This window comes from Piliocolobus tephrosceles, chromosome 2 (genome assembly GCF_002776525.5).
Source record: "Piliocolobus tephrosceles isolate RC106 chromosome 2, ASM277652v3, whole genome shotgun sequence".
NCBI lineage: Eukaryota > Metazoa > Chordata > Mammalia > Primates > Cercopithecidae > Piliocolobus > Piliocolobus tephrosceles.
The window spans coordinates 97,627,771-97,648,596 of record NC_045435.1 but is presented as its reverse complement, the minus strand read 5'-3'; the positions used below and the strand labels follow the sequence as shown (position 1 = coordinate 97,648,596).

At 41.9% G+C, this 20,826-nt stretch overlaps 1 protein-coding gene across 1 annotated transcript in view; it reads right to left on the bottom strand.

The window, feature by feature from the left end:
- SCN11A (sodium voltage-gated channel alpha subunit 11) overlaps window positions 1–20,826 on the bottom strand; it is a 226,141-nt gene that overhangs the window by 128,977 nt on the left and 76,338 nt on the right. Inside the window, exon 3 of the mRNA XM_023231709.2 lies at window positions 3,532–3,672. The gene's annotated coding sequence lies outside the window, so the exon portion shown is untranslated. The remainder of the gene's footprint in view (window positions 1–3,531; window positions 3,673–20,826) is intronic.

Below are 20,826 nucleotides of genomic sequence, written 5' to 3'. Positions count from 1 at the left end.
GCATGTTCTCACTCATAGGTGGGAACTGAACAATGAGCTCACTTGGACTCGGGAAGGGGAACATCACACACTGGGGCCTATCATGGGGAGGGGGGAGGGGGGAGGGATTGCATTGGGGAGTTATACCTGATATAAATGATGAATTGATGGGTGCTGACGAGTTGATGGGTGCAGCACACCAACATGGCACATGTATACATATGTAACAAACCTGCACGTTATGCACATGTACCCTAGAACTTAAAGTATAATAAAATAAAATAAAATAAAAACAAAACAAAAACTTCTACTCAAACTTGATAAATCAAGAAATAGCAGTATAAGCTAATTTAAAGTTAGAGAGACCATCCACAAATATATACAATGATTATTTTGTCAGTTGAAAATAAAATAGTCCCTGGGGATAGTAGTCCAAAGGAAAAAAATAAAATAAAACTTTAAAAACATTAAATAAAGAAAGAGAGACAATGAGCAGAATTAAAAACTAAAATGGTTAGGAAGTGGGACTGAGCATAGAGGTGAAAGTAGAGATATTTTACTTTTCATGTTATATCCTTCTCAACATTTTCTCCTCCTAAGCTACTTGAATTATGTGCTTGTGTTACTTTTATAGGTTGCAAAAGGATTGTGAAAACCCTTCAAGGGATCAAAAAGTCTTCTGATTCAAACTAGAGAGACGAGATATCAAGCACAACGACAGACTCCCAATCCCCTGGGGCCATGGAGGAAACAAGCAGAATCTCAACTTGCATGCAGTCTTAAACTGGGAGGCCGGCCACATGCAGGTTACCACTTGATGTGGGGAATGACAGAGCCTGGGAGAGCAGTGAGGAGCCCCTGCAAGACCTTGATGAGCCAAGGGGCCTATTTTGCAGGGTGGCCATGGCTGCCTGTCACAGGGAACTCTGCAACCACTCTTCTGAGGACTGGCCCACTCCTGCCGAATAGACAGAAAGCAAACACTCACCTAGGAGAGAGGACTAAGACCTCACTTTCCAAAGCTGCAAGCTTTATAGAAGCATTTAGACCTGACCTCCCATGGTTCATTCATTCATGAGCTGGGCACTGGGGATGCAAAGGGATGTAAAACACCAGCCTTCCAGGGTCTTCCAATCTCTGGGGACCAGGTGAAGAAATGACGGAGGATAAAACCACGCCATGTGTACGGCTGCACCAGAGGCAGTCGTCTGGCACTGTGGGAGCCCTAAGAGGGGCATGGTGAGGAGGAATCAGAAGTCACTTAGCTGGGAGGAGAGAGGGAGATGATCTGGACAACAGGCAACATAGTGTGAAAACACTGAGGGTTGCACACCAACTCTTGGCTCTTATTTATGAATTCGCCTGTAGTTATAAAAGTCATGTAGCCTCACTGTGCCCTCCAGCTCACTCTCCATCCTTCCCCACCCTGTTCAGTGATGCAAAGCTGACCCACATGTAGCCCCCCATGGGATCTCTCACACTCTGGCTTATGGCTGGGTTTGGTTGGTGAGAGGCATCCAGCAAGTGATCCAGAATATGATGGGAAAGCGAGGGCAGGGATTTCTCCCCCAGCTTTCCCCTGATGGTGGCCATGGGCCACAACGCTGTGAGGTGCCCATCTACAGGGCTCACACCTCCCTTCCCTTGCCTCTTCTGATGTGGGGTGTAACGGCACCTCACTCTCACCAACCTGAGAAATGCACCATCACCTGCTTCTGTTACGGTACTCTGCCCACACCTTTGTAAAAAGTCCCTTTAATAAAATATCCTCACAATGTCCAATCTGAACATGCTGTTTCCTGCTGGGGCTCTGGCTGATAGAGTCATTCACTAAATACAATTTAGAAACCAAGAAAAGGAAATTATTACTCACAAGCCATAGCCATCTAATACATGCAAGTTTTAACATTTTGGTGTATCTCTTTGCAGTAGTCTTTTTGTCCATATATTTCATATGACTGTCATTGTCCTGTATAACAATTTTAAATGGTGACTTTTTCACTAAACCCTATAACAAGAACATTTTCATAAAGAAAGCTACCATTTCATCGTGTCTATGCTGTTTCAGGTGAAATTTGGGGTGTGTTAGCTAACTTACATTATCTCATTTAACCCTCAAAACAATTATATGAGATAAATATTATTCTTGGGGATTTCTGAAAGAAACATTCATCTAGAATTAAGATGGATTATTTATGGCCTTCTCTTTAAGGTCAGAGTCTTTAACCTTATATCTTCCTTGCCTGATGTTTCTAGCTTTCTCTTTCAGCAAAGAGCAAACTGACGCCCTGATTCTCATATTTTATCCTAACCAGTAAGGGAAATCGCAAGATGTTTGCAACTGCTCACGTGGAACATTTCAGCATAGATGTGGTTCACACAATCTGGAATGCCAGAGGTCCACACTGAGGTTAGTAAGAGTTATTAATTATGGGCTAAACAAAGGGGCAAATGCTTTAAATAGATTATCTTTCAGAATTTCCCCAGAAATCTACAAGGTGGGCATGATTACATCATCCCCATTTTGCAGAAGACATCAGGTCTTACAGAAATTGAGAAAACTTGCCTATGATCACATAAATAAGTGCTGGAAAATCTCAAGCTGAAACAATCCCATTCCAGGCCTTGTATTCTTAGCCACCATGCAATTCCACCTACTTGCCTAGTTCTTCATACTTAAAACTAAGACATCCCCAAGCAGATGGGAGAAAGGAGGCAAGAGGAGAAAGCCTCACAAGCTTCTAACTGGGCTGGTCTGCGTCTATGGCAGCCTCACTATGTGTGACGTGGCCTCCCAGGACCTCAGCCCGCTGCCACCTCCTCATTCACATGTCAGTCCTACAGGAATTCCACTGGCCCCACCATGACACTCTCACCCACCATCCAAGTCAGACAGCTTAATGGTAGACATGCCCTACAGAAAGCCTCCTCATTCATTTTAAGTGTAACATGAACAAGCTCTTAATTTTGGTGACACATAATCCATATTTATTAACATAGTTACAAAAAAAACTTCTCTCTTTCCCTTTTCATAGATCCCATAAGAAAATCAGAAAGCAAATGAACATGATCAGAGTTTCATGAAATTGATCTCAATTCAAAGTTAATCCCAAGATTAGTTTGCTAGCTCTTCAGTAAAGAAATCATGCATGTCAATTTCTGATTAAATAAATTGGCCACGGGGAATTCATAAAATATTTGGAGGATTTTTACCATCGCCTCAGATGGAGACAAGATTTGAGATGACCTTTTCTAGCAAGGTCCAATTGCTGACACAAAGTCCAGGGTTGCCAGCACCTATTTGGCCAGCTGGCCATCTCCTGTCCCTGTGAGCCCATGACCTCTCAGTGCATTTGACAGCAGGAAGAACAACCCTATGGACTCCACCAGCTGAGCCATATATCTCGTACACACTCTCTGCTTCTAATTCGATCAGGAAATAATCACAAAAGTCCTGTACTCTATCCTGATGAGAAAAACAACCAAGTTCCAGGTGGCAGGTCCCAGACTTGAAAGAACAGAACAGGCCTGCACCCGGCCTAGAGGACTTACCTGACTTCTTGGTAAGGTGGCTCCAGACAGCAATCCCAGCGATACTTCTTGAAGCTCTCCCCAGAGCAAGTCTCTCAGCAGAGTTCGAGCTCCGGCTCCTGGCAGCTGTCTGGAGCCCTTCTGGGAGGAGCGGCTTGGAAGCTGGGTGGAGAGTGTGGAGGAAGGCAAATGGGAAGACAGCCAAAGTGATTCTAAAGAATTGTGTAGGAAACCCTGTAACCGGAGAAGTGACTGAAAGGGTACTTACATTTATACTTTGGAAGCATCTGCCTTTAATCAGTGCTTAATCTAACTCTGCAGAAAGCATCATTAATAAAGAAACAGGTTGTTGTTTTTTTTTCTGTGGCCTCATCCAAGTGGGTGAGGGAATACAGAAAAGTCTGTGTGAAAAGCCATGTTGTGCTTCCGCATTCAACTTAAGCTGCAGGCCTCCTAACCCAAGGTTCTGGGGTCTCACCCCCCACAGGACCCACTGGGGCCCCTACAACATGGAATTGCTCACAGCGTGTCCGTTCGGCATCTCCTCCTTTCTCTTCTCTTGTGCCATCAACCTTAGGGTTCAGAACTAGGAAAATACAAATAAAAAACCACATGCTTATGTGGTGGCCACCGGGGTGCCAAGAAGAACTTTTGGTCATCCAGGCAACTCCACAGCAGACCTGTCACCAACCCAAAACTCCCCCAAGTAAGCTCTTAGTGTTTTTGTTTTTGTTTCTTTCCTGGGGAAAATTTAACTCTCCCTGGAAAGTATCACACCATAAGCTATTATCAGCCATTGTCACCTTCAGGAGACTAGCTGACAATCAGCTGAGATAAAGGGTACAGGGTGAGTGTTCACAAGGAAGTAGGTGCTTACGGGATGGGAAAGTAGTGCAGGATGGGAAATAGGAAATTTTGGTGCCGCCACAAGGGGCGCTGAATACTAGTTTCAGCTCCACCACTTCTTAGCTGCATGATAATGGACAGATCACTTAGTTTCCTGAGCCTTAGTTTTCTCCATGTTAAATATGATAATTCTTTCAAATCTTTTTACTGTTAAGAAGCAAATGAGGTAATAGCTCTAAAAACACTCAGCAAACACTACATTGAAGTATCTGTGGATTTTTAAGAGGAAAAATGCCTGGTTGCTTTTCTCCCCCTACTAAGCCAACACCGAGGTCCTCTGGAGTGGAATTGAAACCACAGACATGGGATCAGCATCTGGCCTGGCATAGAGCATATGGCTTGGGTTTTTGAAGCAGGGATCAGAAATTCTAAGCCCTTGTCCGGTTTCACAGTGACTATCAGAATAAAAGAAGACCAAAGAATAAGAGAGGTACTTAGAGTTAATAAGCACTGTTTACATAAATGCAATGTGTGCGTTTGAAAAGGTAAGAGGCCTCTAAATCCATTATCTTAAAGAGCCCTGGCCTTTTAAAATGTAGACTCTTTAAAAATACTATTTTTCCGATGGGATTGTTTGGGTTTTTTTGTTACTGATTTGTTTGAGTTCGTTGTAGATTCTGGATATTAGTCCTTTGTCAAATGTATAGATGGTGAAGATTTTCTCCCACTCTGTGGGTTGTCTGTTTACTCTGCTGACTGTTCCTTTTGCCATGAAAAAGCTCTTTAGTTTAATTCGCTCCTAGATATTTATCTTTGTTTTTATTGCATTTGTTTTTGGGTTCTTGGTCATGAAATCCTTGCCTAAGCCAATGTCTAGAAGGGATTTTCCAACGTTATCTTCTAGAATTTTTATAGTTTCAGGCCTTAGGTTTAAGTCTTTAATCCATCTTGAGTTGATTTTTGCATAAGGCAAGAGATGAAGATCGAGTTTCACTCTTCTACATGTGGCTTGCCAATTATTCCAGCACCATTTGTTGAAAAGGGTGTCCTTTCCCCACTTTATGTTTTTGTTTGCTTTGTTGAAGATCAGTTGGCTGTAAGTATTTGGGTTTATTTCTGAGCTCCCTATTCTGTTCCATAGGTCTGTGTGCCCATTTTTATAGCACCGTTTTGGTGACTATGGCCCTATAGTATAATTCGAAATCAGGTAGCGTGATGCCTCCAGATTTGTTCTTTTTTCTTAGTGTTGCTTTCGCTGTGTGGGCTCTTTTTTGGTTCCATATAAACTTTAGAATTGTTTTTTCTAATTCTGTGAAGAATGATGGTGATATTTTGATGGGGATTGTGTTGAATTTGTAGATTGCTTTTGGCGGTATGGTCATTTTCACAATATTGATTCCACCCATCCATGAACATGGGATGTGTTTCCATTTGTTTGTGTCATCTATGATTTCTTTTAATTCCATCAAAAAGTGGGCTAAGGGCTGGATGTGGTGGCTCACACCTGTAATCCTAGCACTTTGGGAGGCTGAGGCCTGATGGATCACCTGAGGTCAGGAGTTCGAGACCTTGGCCAAACAACATGACAAAACCCTGTCTCTACTAAAAACACAAAAATTAGCTGAGCATGGTGGCAGGCACCTATAATCCCAGCTACTCAGGAGTCTGAGGCAGGAGAATCACTTGAACATAGGGAGTGGAGGTTGCAGTGAGCCGATATCATGCCACTTCACTCCAGCCTGAGCGAAAGAATGAAACTCTGTAAAAAAAAAAAAAAAGAAAAAGAAAAAAAGTGGGCTAAGGACATGAATAGATAATTCTCAAAAGAAGATATACAAATGGCCAAGAAACATATGAAAAATGCTCAACATCACTAATGATCAGAAAAGCACAAATCGAAACACAATGCGATACTACCTTACTCCTGCAAGAATGACCATAATTAAAAAATCAAAAAACAGTAGATGTTGGTATGGGTGCAGTGAACAGGGAACACTTCTACACTGCTGGTTGGAATGTAAACTAGTACAGCCACTGTGGAAAACAGTGTGGAGATTCCTTAAAGAATTAAAAATAGAACTACCATTTGATCTAGCAATCCCACTATTGAGTATCTACCCAGAGGAAAAGAAGTCTTTATTCGAAAAAGGTATTTGCATATGCATGTTTGTAGCAGCACAATTCACAACCGCAAAATCATGGAACCAACCTAAATGCCCATCAATCAATGAGTGGATAAAAAAACTGTGATATATATATATATGTATATATGTGTGTATATGAAATACTGAGTGATTAAATAAACTGTGGATAAAGAAATTGTGATATATATATATTACTATGCAGACATAAAAAGGAATGAATTAACAGTACTTGCAGTGACCTGGATAAGACTGGAGGCTATTATTCAAGTGAAGTAACTCAAGAATGGAAAACCAAACATCGTATGTTCTCATTGATATGTGGGAGCTAAGCTATGAGGACGCAAAGGCATAGGAATGATACAATGACTTTGGGGAGTCGGGGCAAAGAGTGGGAGAGAGGTGAGGGATTAAAAGACTACAAATATGGTACAGTGTATACTGTTCGGGTGATATGTGTACCAAAATCTCACAAATCACCACTTAAGAACTTACTCATGTAACCAAATACCACCTGTACCCCAATAACTTATGAAAAAAATTTGTTTTTAATTTCTAAACAATTAAGTCACGTTTAAGTCACATTCAGACTTCCTGAAGTTTCAAAGAATCTTTCTAGCTTCCTCTTTAAGGTAAATACAAATGATTCCCAGTGTAAAGACTTAAGTGACAAAGAATAATACACACACAGGTTACTTAAATGGGGTTTGCATTCAGGACTTTTCTGTCCTGTGGGAAATTAAAACATGTGTCTGACAAATGGAGCAGAAGACCTGTGTTGAGTCCACATTGTAAGAGGATGTCAACATCAGACACGTTCAGGAGGCCCCCTACATTTGCATCCTTGGAGCCACACAGCACATTGCCCTCCCTTGGTGATAGCAGGCAGCAAGACCCTGCCAGTCTCAGTTCTGCCATCTGATGAGGAGTCTGGCTTCAGCATCAGCGGCCAGGTAAGGTGCATCAGCTTTAGTGGCAGCTACACCGCCCATCTGCTCATTTAGCAAAGATGACATTGAGCCCCCACTACCGCAGAGCACCATGCTGTGTCCTGAAAACATCAAAACAAGACCTTAGCTCTTGAGGAGCATGCAGTCTGCTGCATGAGAAAGAACAGGTGTGCTGAGAAAGAACCACAAAAAAGCAAGAGAGCATCAAGGAGCTGCAAGTAAGATACAGAGGCTTTCACAATGTGAGACAGGGGGCAACTCATTCTGGGATGGCTTCCAAGAAGAGGTGAGATTTAAACTGAAGCATAGAGGATGACTAAGAACTCAACAGGTGGAGAAAGTGGGGACGGGCTTTCCAAGAAAAGCAGGAGCAAGGGCACACAGGCCTGGAGGTACAAGCATGTGCAGACAACCTCAAGTAGTTTCATGAAGATGTGGTACTGCCAACAGGAGGACCATGAAAGAAGAGGAAGCAAAGTTGAAGGAATGCTTTGCATGGCCTTGAATATCTCTTGCATACCACCAAGGAGTTCAAACCTGAACTTGTATTGATTCACACAGCAGGCCTGACACTGGCACCATCTCAAGCTCTTGATTACTTTAGGCATAACCACTAAGTCTTCTGTTTCCCTGATGTGTGCCACTGCTGCCATCCGTGCAAATAAGCAGATGTCAATGGGCAACGTTCAGTGTAGGATGAGTAACATGCAGAAGAGTGAACAGCCAAAGTGAACAGAGCATTGTGTGGGGAAACTGAGAGTAAGCAAACCAAAAAGAACTGGCTGTGACTGATTCTGCAGAGATAGCTCTGAGGAAGCACAGAATCAGTGGCTAGGAAGCACTTCCTCCAGGGTTCTAATGGAGACTCCTAGTAGATCCTTACAGAAAGCATGCTCATTGAGAACAGAGTTTCATGATCTTGTTCACTGCCGTGCCATGATTAAAACAGTGCATGTCACTTAACAGGTGCTGAATAATTGTTTGTGAATAAATAAAATAACTGCTAACCTCCTCGTAGTCCTTTCTGAGACCCAGTCCTGGGTCTTCAATCTTATTTATCTGGTCCTGGGAAGGAGGCCCTGCCAGGCCCCTGTAAGACAACGTTTGTAAGATCTGGTTTCTTCATTCCCATCTTTTGTTTCCAGCCAGCTTCGCCCAGTGCAAGCCCTTTTCACCTCTCACCTTGACCATCATGAAGGCCTTCACAATTGACAATCTGCTCCAGTTCCCTCCTGGTAGGCTGTCCCTGTCCTGACCACCCCTGTCCCAGCCACATCTTGCTCTTCTCTGTTCTCTGCCCTGGCCAGGCCTTGTGGCCACTGAGGCTTGCTGAAGTTGCAGTGCTCTCCTCTTGCCTTTCTTCTCACTGCATTTCCCAATCTCTGGATTTCTGCTGCTCCTATAAAGCCTTTCTTTTTCTTTTTCTTTTTTTCTTTCCCTGCCGTATGACAAGGTGTTTATTGGAGTCTTAAGAATTGTAATTTGGAAGACACAGATTCAACTAGAAGTCAACTTGTGTTCCAAAGAGAGGGAGGGGAGTACGGGTTTTGAAAAGGAAGCCGAGGGCTGGATATGGTGGTGCACACCTGCAATCCCAGCACTTTGGGAGGCTAAGGCAGGAGACTTATGGGAGCCCTGGAGGTGAAGACTGCAGTGAGTTAGGACTGTGCCACTTTACACCACCCTGGGTAATAGAACAAGACCCTGTCCCTAAAAAAAAAATTTTTTAAAAAGGAAGCTGAGGATGATTATGCAAGTTGTTTTGAAAAATATATATATCATTGGTAGAGGCAGCTGGCTTAGTTTCTGTTCAGAAGTTGCAGCACTGGTGAAATTCAGCTGCTTTCCAGAATGTTGCTGTCAAGGTTGCAAATTCGAGGCAAGTTTCTGGGGGTTTTTGTTGTTGTTGTTTGCAAGGTTGCAGGTCGTCAGTCCTGCCTAGAATGGCTCCCTGACTTCACTTTAGAGATCTGAACCAGAGGGACACCATTTGTGTATCAGTTTCACATAACAAAGGAAATTAACATTTGTTGATGTCATAGTTTATTATTATCATTACAGATCATTCATTCGTTACAAAACAAATAAATTACATAATTTGAGGTAGGAGCATTTTACCAAAAAAAAAAAAAAAAAAAAAAAAGATGAAGCAAGGTAAGAGGAGAGAGTAGCAAGGATTGTACATTTTTATTGCTATACAATATTTTACCAATTTATGGGGTATATTTGATTTTGTTGCATGCATAGAATGTGTAGCGACCAAGTCAGAGTATCTGGGCCAGTATCCATCACCTTGAATATGTATTATTTGTATGTGTTGGGAACATTTCAAATTCTCTCTTCTAGCTACTTTGAAATACACAATACATTGTTGTTAACTATAGTCACCCTGCTCTGCTATTGAACGTTAGAACTTAATGCCTTCTACCTAACTGTATGTTTGTACCCACTGACCAGTCTCTCTTCCTACCACTGCCCTCTACATCCTTCCCAGCCTCTGGTATCTATTATTCTACTTGGCTTCTCTGAAGCCTTTCTTGACCATGTTTGTGCAGTGCAATGCATACTTTCATGTTTCAAAATTATTTTCGATATTGCCTTTGTGTTTTGGTTTGGGTTCCCCCAGAAGCATTAGACAAGCACTTCAGTGTGGGAGTTCATTTGGAAAGTGATCTCAGGAAACAGGAATGAGGGAGTGAGCAGTGGAAAGTTAAGAAGGAAAAGCCAATAAGGGGTGTGCACTTGAGATGATTACTGATATGGCCAACTGTGGCTCAGCCTCTCTAGAGACTGTCTGGGGAACCATGTACAATGTACTTGAATATTAGGAGGCTGAAACATTAATCCTCTGGCTTATATTCCCTATTGTCAGAGATGTCATGGTAACCAGCCTCCAAGGCAGCCCAATGATCCATATCTCCTGAAATTCACTTTCTTGTGTGGTTCTATCCCAAATTGAACAGGGCTGACATGTGTAACCAACAGAATATTGGAGAAGTGACAATGTGTAATTCCTGAGACTCAGTCATAAAGGGCATTGCATGTTTTGTCTTGCTGTCTTCGATTGCTCACTCTGGAGGAAGCTAGTTGCCATGCTGTGAGGCCACTCAATCAGCCCTACAGAGATTCCACGTGGGGAGTATCTGAGGCCTCTTGCCAATAGCCAGCACCAACTTACCAGCCATATGAGTAAGTTGTCTTGGAAGCAGACCCTCTACTCTCAGGGGTTCATTTCCTTCCCTGGGCTATGTTTGTTAATGGGCTGAGAGAGCTCCAATGGCTTTGGAGAAAGCGCTGAGACAGAAAAGCCAAGTGAAGCAAGGCAGACTCTTGAGGTGATATGCTGTCAGTATGCAAGGGAACTGTCCACCACAGCTTTAGCTGGAATCAGAGGTGGGCTGCTGGAATGTGGCATGGACGCCACAGCACCTGCTAGACTGAGCAACTTCCTAAAAGATGATTCCTGCATATTCTTATTTCCCCTCCCCCAGGGCTCACCGAAGGGCTACTCACACATGTCAGTATTCACCAAAGGCATCAACGCCCAACTCATGAGAGCTCCTACAACACAACAGTGAAAACTGCTCGATCCTCTGACTTCCACTATTCATTCATTGTACCTATTCTAAGTATTTAGTTCACTCTGCTTCCAATTCTAATATATAGTATTGAGGATTCTTTTGGAACAGAACACTAACCCTAGCTAGTATAAGTATAAAAGAAACCTTACTGGCAGAGAACATGGGTGTCACACAGAATTCAAGCGGAGAGAAGCTTCTGACCTTCATGGAGTAGAACTGAAGAATTAAGACCTGTAGGAAGTACGGGGAGGTCTGTGTCTCCTTATGTCTTGCAGTTGTTGCTAGTCTACAGCCTCTTTGCTCTCCTTTCTCAGTGTTCACTGGTTTTCTCTGATCCTAGTACACCTGACAGAAAATGGTCACTCTCAACTGCCATGTTTACATGCTGCTCTCTCTCATTCCCAGATACAAAATTCCTAGGGAAGGGACTGAGTGGCCCCACCTGGCTCAGGGGCCTCACTCTGAACCTCAACAGAGGCTAGAGAGATGGAGGTCAGCTGCCCCTGCCGACCTGGTGGACCAGGGAGAAGCAATCCCTAAAGAAACCCCCAATGAGATAGCAACATTATAGCAATGTTTTAAGGATTAAATGAGGCAGTATGTCAAAACTTTCCTTCGTATACTCTAAAATGTTATACAAAGGTACAACTTTATTGTTATTTGGGAACCAGTAATAGTGTAGAGGGAAAATACCCATGCCTCCCCCAACACACACATGCACACACACGCACACACACGTGCTTACATATGTGCACACACACATATATGCAAACACACCCACACAAGCACACACATGCACACACACAAGTGCACACATGTGCATATACATGTACACAATGCATATATGCAAACACATGCACACACGTGCACACACATGCATACACACACAAACACACAATCACACACATACACACACATGCACACACACACGGCAGAATCAAAGACCTGGCCTGAAGCCTACCTTGTTCTGCCACCTAACAGCTGTGTGATCTCCTTTTGAACTTTCCGAGCCTCAGTTTCTTCATCTAGAAAAAGGCACTGATAACATCTACTACATAAAGTTTTCATGTATTTAAATGATCAGGAAATAACACTTTATAAACTGTAAAGTACATGTGAAAATAAATGCATATGGTTGTGGTAATAGTGTTTATATATGTGGTCTCCCACTAACTACCATGTCCCTACCCCACACACAGATACAAATACATACACCTGTATCCACTCCAAATTATTTATGCCCATCACAGCCCCTACCTACCACATTTAAGCCCCAAGTAGCAGCTGTAGTGGCTTGCTGACTTATTTGTGCAGGAGGGTGCAGGGAAGAAGTGGTTGGAGGCAGGAAGAGAAGGAACAAGGCAGGCAGGCATGCTGCCAGACTGAGGCTAGGATAGGTGGCCAAGTCTACATGGAGGCCCAGCGAAGGGACTGGCTGGAAGTCAAAAAGGATATAATTAACTTAAGAATCACCATAAACTTGTTGCCATTCTTAATAGGCTTCAAATATTTTCTCAATTTACCCTGGCTTCATTCTTCCTGGTTTGCCCTTACTGGGGAGGAAGGAGGAGAAAAATCTTAAAGGGGCAGCACCACCAAGCACGTAAGAGGGAGGAACAGGTCTCAGCTTTGAACAAAATCTCAGCAGCCTGCTGTGACATCAGCTGCCTGCACGGCCCCTCCTTAGGGAACACAGGGAGTGAGGGAGTTGAGTTGTAGTGACAGGAAGAAACACACATGTCTGACCTGGCTGTGAAGCTGCCATCCCTGGCCCTGTGGTCTGGGGGCTGCAGTTTAGTGTCCTTTGAAGAGTCAAGGGAGGATTGCCTTGTGATGCTCCCTGTGTTTGGTCATTTCAGCTTGCCTTGTTTTTTCCTGACTAGGCAGAAAGTGCATGTTGGTATTTCTGGAACAAATTTAAAAGCTTCTGGAAATGAATTCACAATGTGCATAAGAAAAGAGACAGTGTCTGATAACCGAAGTTCAAGTTCAGAAGCAGCATGATTGGGTATCACAGGATCAGCTCCTCACTCCACCGTAAGGTAACTGCTTAATTCCAAAGCCTAGTCTTAAGAAGGCTCGGTTCTCTCTTTAAAATGGAGAACACAACCCCGCCCCCGAGTCTACCTCCCACATAAGGTGGTCCAATCGAAACCTCCAGGCTTGCCCGCCTGTGTGGCCATCTTTTGAATGCTCCCTTTTATCTGCAGCGCAGATGTTAGCTGCCTGTTTCTCTGCTGTCACCTGTATCCACTCCTGCTGCCCCTGGCTTCTGGCCCCTCAAAGAGCCTGCTCTCAGGAAAGCATTATGAGCACCGTAGATCTCACCAGTGTTTCTGTAGGGGAGACAGCGGAGGAGGGTTATACTGCACAGCCCATAGCAAGAAGGGGGATCTCTCTTGGCCTTCCCTAACCCTACTGGACCCTCGATTGTATCTATTCACCTCAATTTCCTGCCATCTTTCCTCTCAGGAATGAAACAAATTTCAATACTGTTTCCAATCTTAAAGATGCCACCCCCTGTAATTTTTGCATGCATGCCCTTGGGATCTTACTCTCTATCTCACTCAATTTACCTGAATATTTCTTTCAAATAATATGCCCTCTCCAAAAGAAATTTTAGTAAAGAAATATGTCACCAGCTCATTATATTGTCATAATTTGGAATTAAAGGTATCTTTCTTTTTTAGTTTGCCGTCAATTTTATATTTAATCTTAGAAATTAAAAATAGATACTGGAAATCTTAGTTAACTTTTTGGTTGAGGCCTGGCCTTTCAGACACTATCCAAGAGGCCTTGAGGTGAGTGTGTGTGCCTGCTCATAGATGTCTAGAGAGTCAGACCCTCGGCGTCCCTGCTTAGCTCACTCTTCCTGGATCATCTGTGGTCCATGCTCTGGGCAGTCCAGACTGTTAGCCTCTAGGCTCCTTGGACACCAGCAAGACCCCTTCCCTATAGCACTCAGCATGATGTTGCCTTCTGAGAAGAGGTCAGCACCATGGGCCATGAGCACACCCTGACCATGAAGGTTTCATTGTGCCCCCAGAGCTTTGGGACCTTGCTCAAAAGGAGGGGCATGTGTGGGTACTGTTTCAGCCCCTCTGAAAACCCAGACTTCCTAATCTCCCAATCCCTAGACCCGTCTTCCACCATCAGGGAGCTTAACAGACTTTGAAGTAGAGCCAGAGCTGCTACTAGAGCCCCAGCGGAGGGTCCAGGGTCTCACAGCCTCAGCAACTCAAAGCTATAGACCCTGCTCAAATCCAAAAGATGTAAATGATGTGTGTCCCTGAGAGCTCAGCTGTGCATTCACACTCACCCATACACTTACACACACTTTTTTTCTTTTCTTTTTCTTATTTTTTTTAAGGGACAGGGTGTCTCTCTGCTGCCCAGGTTGGAGCTCAGTGGCACAATCATAGCTCCCTGCAGGGTTGACCTCCTGGGCTTACACACACATACACAGAGCTCAGCAAAGAGACAAGTGAAAGAAACAGACTCTAAAACCTAAAACGTCTCTGAGGACACCACCTAATCTATTCTGGACGGTTGGACTCCCTTTACCCTAGAGGTAAGGAAAGAGAGGCTCACAGGCCAGGTGATCCCAAAGCGGAGACAAAAGAGCAAGCAGACAGGTAAAGGGCCTTATTAACTGGGCCCTGGCCTGGCTAAGGCTCACCTCTATGCCCTCGTCTCACCTGCCCTCATGCCAGAGGCTTATTCCCACAGCCACATCTGTGCTCCTGCTGGACCCCTATATGAGCTGCCCTCTTCTTTACTTCCTTTCCAAATCCATACCAACATTCAGAACAGGTTCAAGCCCTCTTCTTCCACGGAGTTTTTCTCACAGCAAGATCTGACGTCTCTTGGGCCCCAGTAGCCCAGCCAATGATGCTGACAAATACTATGTGCTCCTTCCTCCGCTCCCTGTTTCTTGGTGAATGAGCCTCATCTCCTGGGTGGGCTGAAAGATGGTTCAGGGCAAAGACTATCCTATTCTCTGTATGTCTCAACACCCAGCCTGGAGTTCATGCTCATAAATTAATATTCAATTCCTTATTAACTGAGACAAAAGATGTTGGATGGGAGAAGGCTCAGCTGCTTCCAGAAAGACACTTGTGTTTCAAAGCTTAAGGAAGGCAGGAGGCAGGAGGAAGGAGGGAGGCAAAGAGGGAGGGAGGGGGAAGAGGCACTCACTAAAAGCTTATGGAATACACAGAAGAGCTGAGCATCAGAACAAAGACTCATTTAAGAGGGCAAAGGAAACACTAGATGGCTGTTAATGGTGAACTGAATATGATAAATTATTTCTTAAATTACTTGGTTTCACTCCTTGTTGTTATGTACAGTTAATTGGAGGGAACAAAATGCTGCCACAGAGAAGAGCTCAGAGCTGTGCCTGCCTGGATGGTGGAGGGAGGGGGGAGCCTTGGAAGCCCCCTTGCAGTCTCAGATTTTTCACTTCTCTAGGACCACGCAGCCACGATGAAGGGCTGACAAACCACCGTTCACTCCCCAGCTTCCTGCGGTGACCCAGGTCCTTTTACCTATGCTCTGGTCCTCTACCAGGCTTGAGTCATTGGCAGCCCAGGTAGCCCGAGAGAGAGAATCAGAGGTGAGCTGAGCGGCCAGAGGTCACCTAAAGGATGCCCCAGACTCTGAACACCAACCAGGCCCCAGCTGTCTCTCACCCGAAAGAAAGCTAGATGGCATCAACAGCAGATTTAATCTCAGTTAAAAACTTGGATTGTGACTCTTTTTTCCCTTACGTTTCATATATATGTATACACACATATATATATATACACACACACATATATATATGTACACACACACACTGAAACACACTGAGGTACACTGAGAGTTTTTATCAAATTATAAAGCACTTAGTGGAGAAAGGGGTCAAAGAAGACATACAGAAATGAGTAAGACACAGTTTCTGCCTTCACTTACTGGGGAAGACAGATACAAGTATATTGAATTTATTGTGGGCTGCATAGGAAAAAAAAAGTCTTTCTAACACTTAATTCAACACAAAGAATCTGTTAGAGTTTGGGATTTTATTAATAATCCTGTGGCCAAAGGGAGAAGAGGCAGGCAAAGTGAGCTTGATAACACTGTCAGCAAAGAAAAGAAATTGAGGAACATGTGTTATGGATCAGGAGTTCACACAAAATGTTTATGAAAATTAATTAATCAGGCTTGGAGAGTTTTCATTACATTATATAGGAGACAATATTAAAATATTGAAGTACACATGTCTACAAGATAGTTTAATAACTACCATCAAAAGGCATTTTTATAATTATAGAAGTAGAAAAAGAAAGTGATAAGATGTAGCACAGGTATAAGTTTGAAGACTATGTCACTTTTTCTAAACAATATTTAAATTTACATTTAATCTTATGTTTAGAAACTATTCTCAACCTTCAGTTTTATCACAAGAAAATGTTTTTAACTGCTATATTCGTTTGAATAAACTTTTGAATCAATAAATGTTATCTCAGGATGAAAAGCTTTTCCACAAGTCTGTTAATTAGAGGCTCATGGTCTCTTCTTGCAGTCAGAAGTCAACAGTAACACCACATAAATGGTGCTGAGATACACACACACATACACACACACATATATATAATTATATGTAGCAAAATCAAAATGCTAACAAAGAAAGGAATATGAGATAATGGTTTTTATATTAAAAAACTGTGATGCTTAAAGAAGAGCCTAGAACGACAGTTCTATCAGTATGGATAGTTAGATACCTTGAATAATTCTTGCTAGTAAAACAACTAAAATATTAGATAAAATATTAAAAGTTTAAAAATTAGAATATTTAAAAAGCTCTGATGATTTAAGGACTCTAGAGATCAATATAAAACAGAAACCTCTGGGTGGAAGAGAGTGTTGGAAGCAGCTTTGACCTGAAGGATCTGTGCCCCACCGGAAGATCTTAGGCTTCCACTTGGATGACTGCACAGGGTTGAGGCAGGACAGAAAGCCTGGGAGGCACCTAAAGTGGAATATTTTAAAGGAGTTCATTGTGTAAAGCTGGAGCATCAAAGGGCTCCACTTACAGTGTAAGGTGAACAAGAAATAAAATCTCTCTTTAGAAGGAGGCTGGCAGACACCAACACGAATTCTTTCTGAAGGAGTTCTACTGTGACCCAGACCTCAAGCAATTCCCATAAACAAGATTTTAGTAAAAATATCACCTTACAATCAAAATCACAAAACATACAGGGAAATAAGTCACCATGAATGAGAGCCAAAGTAATAGACAACACGAAGACTTAGGAACTGGAATTAATAGATGGAAAACGTAAAAACTAATAGAACAGCTGAAAAACATGACAGTACAAGATATCATAAAGAATAATCAGAAAATTTCAAAATTAAAGAAACAGAATTTCTAGAAATAAAAATAATTAACAACTGGGATTTATAAATGTAATGCACAAGTTAAACAGATTAGACATATATGAAGAGAAAGTTAGTAAACTAAAAGGTAAATTTAACAAAATTAAACTGAAGTACAGCACAGGAATACAAAATGACGCAAATAAGTAAGAAGGGTTGGGACATGAAGAATGAATTAAGAAGGCCTAATTCAAGGCCGGACGCGGTGGCTCACGCCTGTAATCCCAGCACTTTGGGAGGCCGAGGTGGGTGGATCACAAGGTCAGGAGATCGAGACCATCCTGACTAACACAGTGAAACCCCGTCTCTACTAAAAATACAAAAAAAATTAGCCGGGCATAGTGGCAGGCGCCTGTAGTCCCAGCTACTCAGGAGGCTGAGGCAGGAAAATGGCGTGAACTCGGGAGGCGGAGCTTGCAGTGAGCTGAGATTGCGCCACTGGACTCCAGCCAGGGCGAAAGAGCGAGACACCCTGTCAGGAATTCACTGACCACCTTGTCAAGACCCACACCAGAGTCTCCGTGCAGCAGACCCAGGCTCCAGCTGTGGCTACAACATAGGGTTTTTATACAAGAAAAATAAAGTTAATTAAGCCTAAAAAAAAAAAAAAGAAACAAACAAAAAAAAAAAAAAAAAAAAAAAAGAAGGCCTAATTCAAGCCTGAATTTCTAAAAGGAAATAATAGAAAAACTAAGAAAAACAATATTTGAAGTGTATTATAACAATGGAGAAATTTCCAGAAGTATTGGGAAATGCCAATCTTCGAATCTAAGAAGCTCAATAAATCCAAAGTGAAATAATTTTTTAAATCAGTAACTACATACAAAATAGTGAAATTTTGAAACATCAAAGGCAACTAGATTCTGAAAGCCATATAGAAAATGTAGATCATGTACCAATGAATGGCAATTTAATTCTTGGCTGACACCTTAATTTCAATAAAAGAATACAGAAATCAGTAGAGTAAAATGTTTGATATATTGAGAGAAGAAAAAACCCAAAACTGTCAACCTAAACTTGTATGCTGATAAAAACTCTTTCAAAAACAACAGTAAAATATAGACAATTTCAGACAAAAACTAAGAAAAGTTTATCATTAAAAGATCCTCACTGAAGAAAATCCTAAAAAATATACTTCAAGCAGAAGAAAAATACTTCCAAATGCTAAGTCTGAGACACATGAAGGAATAGTGAGTAAAAACATCAGTGGATATGAATAGGGGGATACAGCTAAGCAAACTCTGACTCTGAAGTTAATAATAACACTAACAATAGTAATAATGTCTAATAGAATAATAGAATAATGTCTAATTCGAGGGATTAGAAGGTAAGCTGGAAATAAAATACGGAATAACAAAAGCATCTAAGTTGAGAGAGGCTAACAAGAATTAAAGCATTCTCAGATCCTCGTACTGGTCTAATTCAGCAGGATTAATATATGGGTTGGTTTTGGTTTAGTGCAGGCATATTAAAATAACTTGCTCAACAAATTGTTCAACTTCTTTAGCAAGTTGAGCAAGTTGTTCAAGTGGACATAGAGTGGATAACTTTTTCCAAACAAGTCGAGAAGGAAATTATAGTAAGAAAAGGAAAAGAAGTCAAAAATGAAGATTGTTAAACATTATGTAAAGTGACATAATACAGTCACAAAAAGATAAATATTATATGATTACACTTACATGGGATACCTAGTCATTCATAGAGACAGAAGGTAAAATGGTAGTAGCCAGGGGTCAAGAGGGGGGAGAAAGAGGAGTTGTTTAATGGATATAGAGTTTCAGTTTGAGCAGATGAAAAAGCTCTGGAGATTGATCTCACAACCATGTGAATGTACGTAACACTATTGAATGGTACACTTTAAAATGGTAGAGATGTTAGGTGTATTTGCCACAATATTTTAAAAGGAAAAAAGAGAGGCAATGGTTTAGAATTTTTTTAACTGTAAAATGCAGTATAAAGAGAAAACATATAATAAGCATAAGATAGTATAAATATATCTTAATATATCAGTAATCACTTTAAAATTCAATAGACTTAACTCTCCAGTTTCAAACAGTGTTTTCATATTGGATTTAAAGTAACAATCCAGTTACATGCTTGTTATGAGACACAATTAAAATAGAAGAAAACAGAAATACTGAAAGTCAAAGAACAGAAATATATATACTGTCATAAACCAAGTTTCCATACTTATGAGGACTGTTTCTTAGTTTTACACACTCAAAACATCTACTCACACCTCCCACAAGACACTTTTGAATGCAGCAGACTTAAGGCCTGGGGAGGTGATGGCAGAAACTGCATACAGAAATAGAAACAATTCCAAATCAAATACAGATAGAGCATTCATAATCTAAAAAATCTGAAGTCAGAAATGCTCCAAAATCTGAAACATTTTGAACACTGATATGACATTCAAAGGAAATGCTCACTGAAACATTTCAGATTTCATATTTTCAGATTAGGAATGCTCAACTGGTCTGCAAATATTCCAAAATCTTTAAAAATCTGAAATTCAAGGTACTTCTTGTCCCAAGTATTTTGGATAAGGGATACTCAACCTGTATTGTACACGTGATCTTAGCAGTTCGTTAGTCACCCCACTCCAAAGCTGCAGGCATCATACAATCTCATTGATTTCTCCCTTAACCCTTCCCCTCTGTCTCCCACACTTGCACCCAGGATCTCTAAGTCTTCTTGCTCATCATGCCCAGCAATTCAGCTTTCTCCAGTCCCCCTACCCAAACCCAGTCAATATCCAAATTAATGTAGACGCTCGGAATATTGACAGATGTTTTACTTAATAAGAGCCTTCCTTCTCAGAAGGTAGTGATTTATTATTACTTGTCGAATTAGAAGCAATCAGGAGACTATTTTAATATCAAATACTGCGCAGGGTGTGGCTCATTCCAGAGCAGCAGTTTCTAACCACCAGTGAGCATCCAACTTCTCAAAAGCCTCTCTGCAAATCCTCTTAATCAGACCTCCTACCATGGATTTGGATCCACAAACGTCTTTATTAAGCAAAAGAGAAAACAAAAAGAAATTACTGTTGCTGAGTAGGTTGTGATCACTCAAAAGGAAGAAAGAGTGGGTTTCCACTCCACCCTTGACTTCCTAGTCCAGTCCTCCTAATTTGTCTGAAATGTTGCCATGGTTTCTTCTCTAGCCAGTTGGCCTGCTATTCCTCCTCCCCCTCCACTGGCGCTGTACACACTACATCTGAGACCAGCGTTGCTTAGAAGACTTGGAGGGCTCCCCATTAGTGCTGGATAAGAATTACATCACCTGAACAAGTCACTTTACCTCTCTGTGCCTCAGTTCCTTCATTTGTAAATTGTAGATGGTAATAATTTGTAGGCAGTCATGTGGTTGATACAA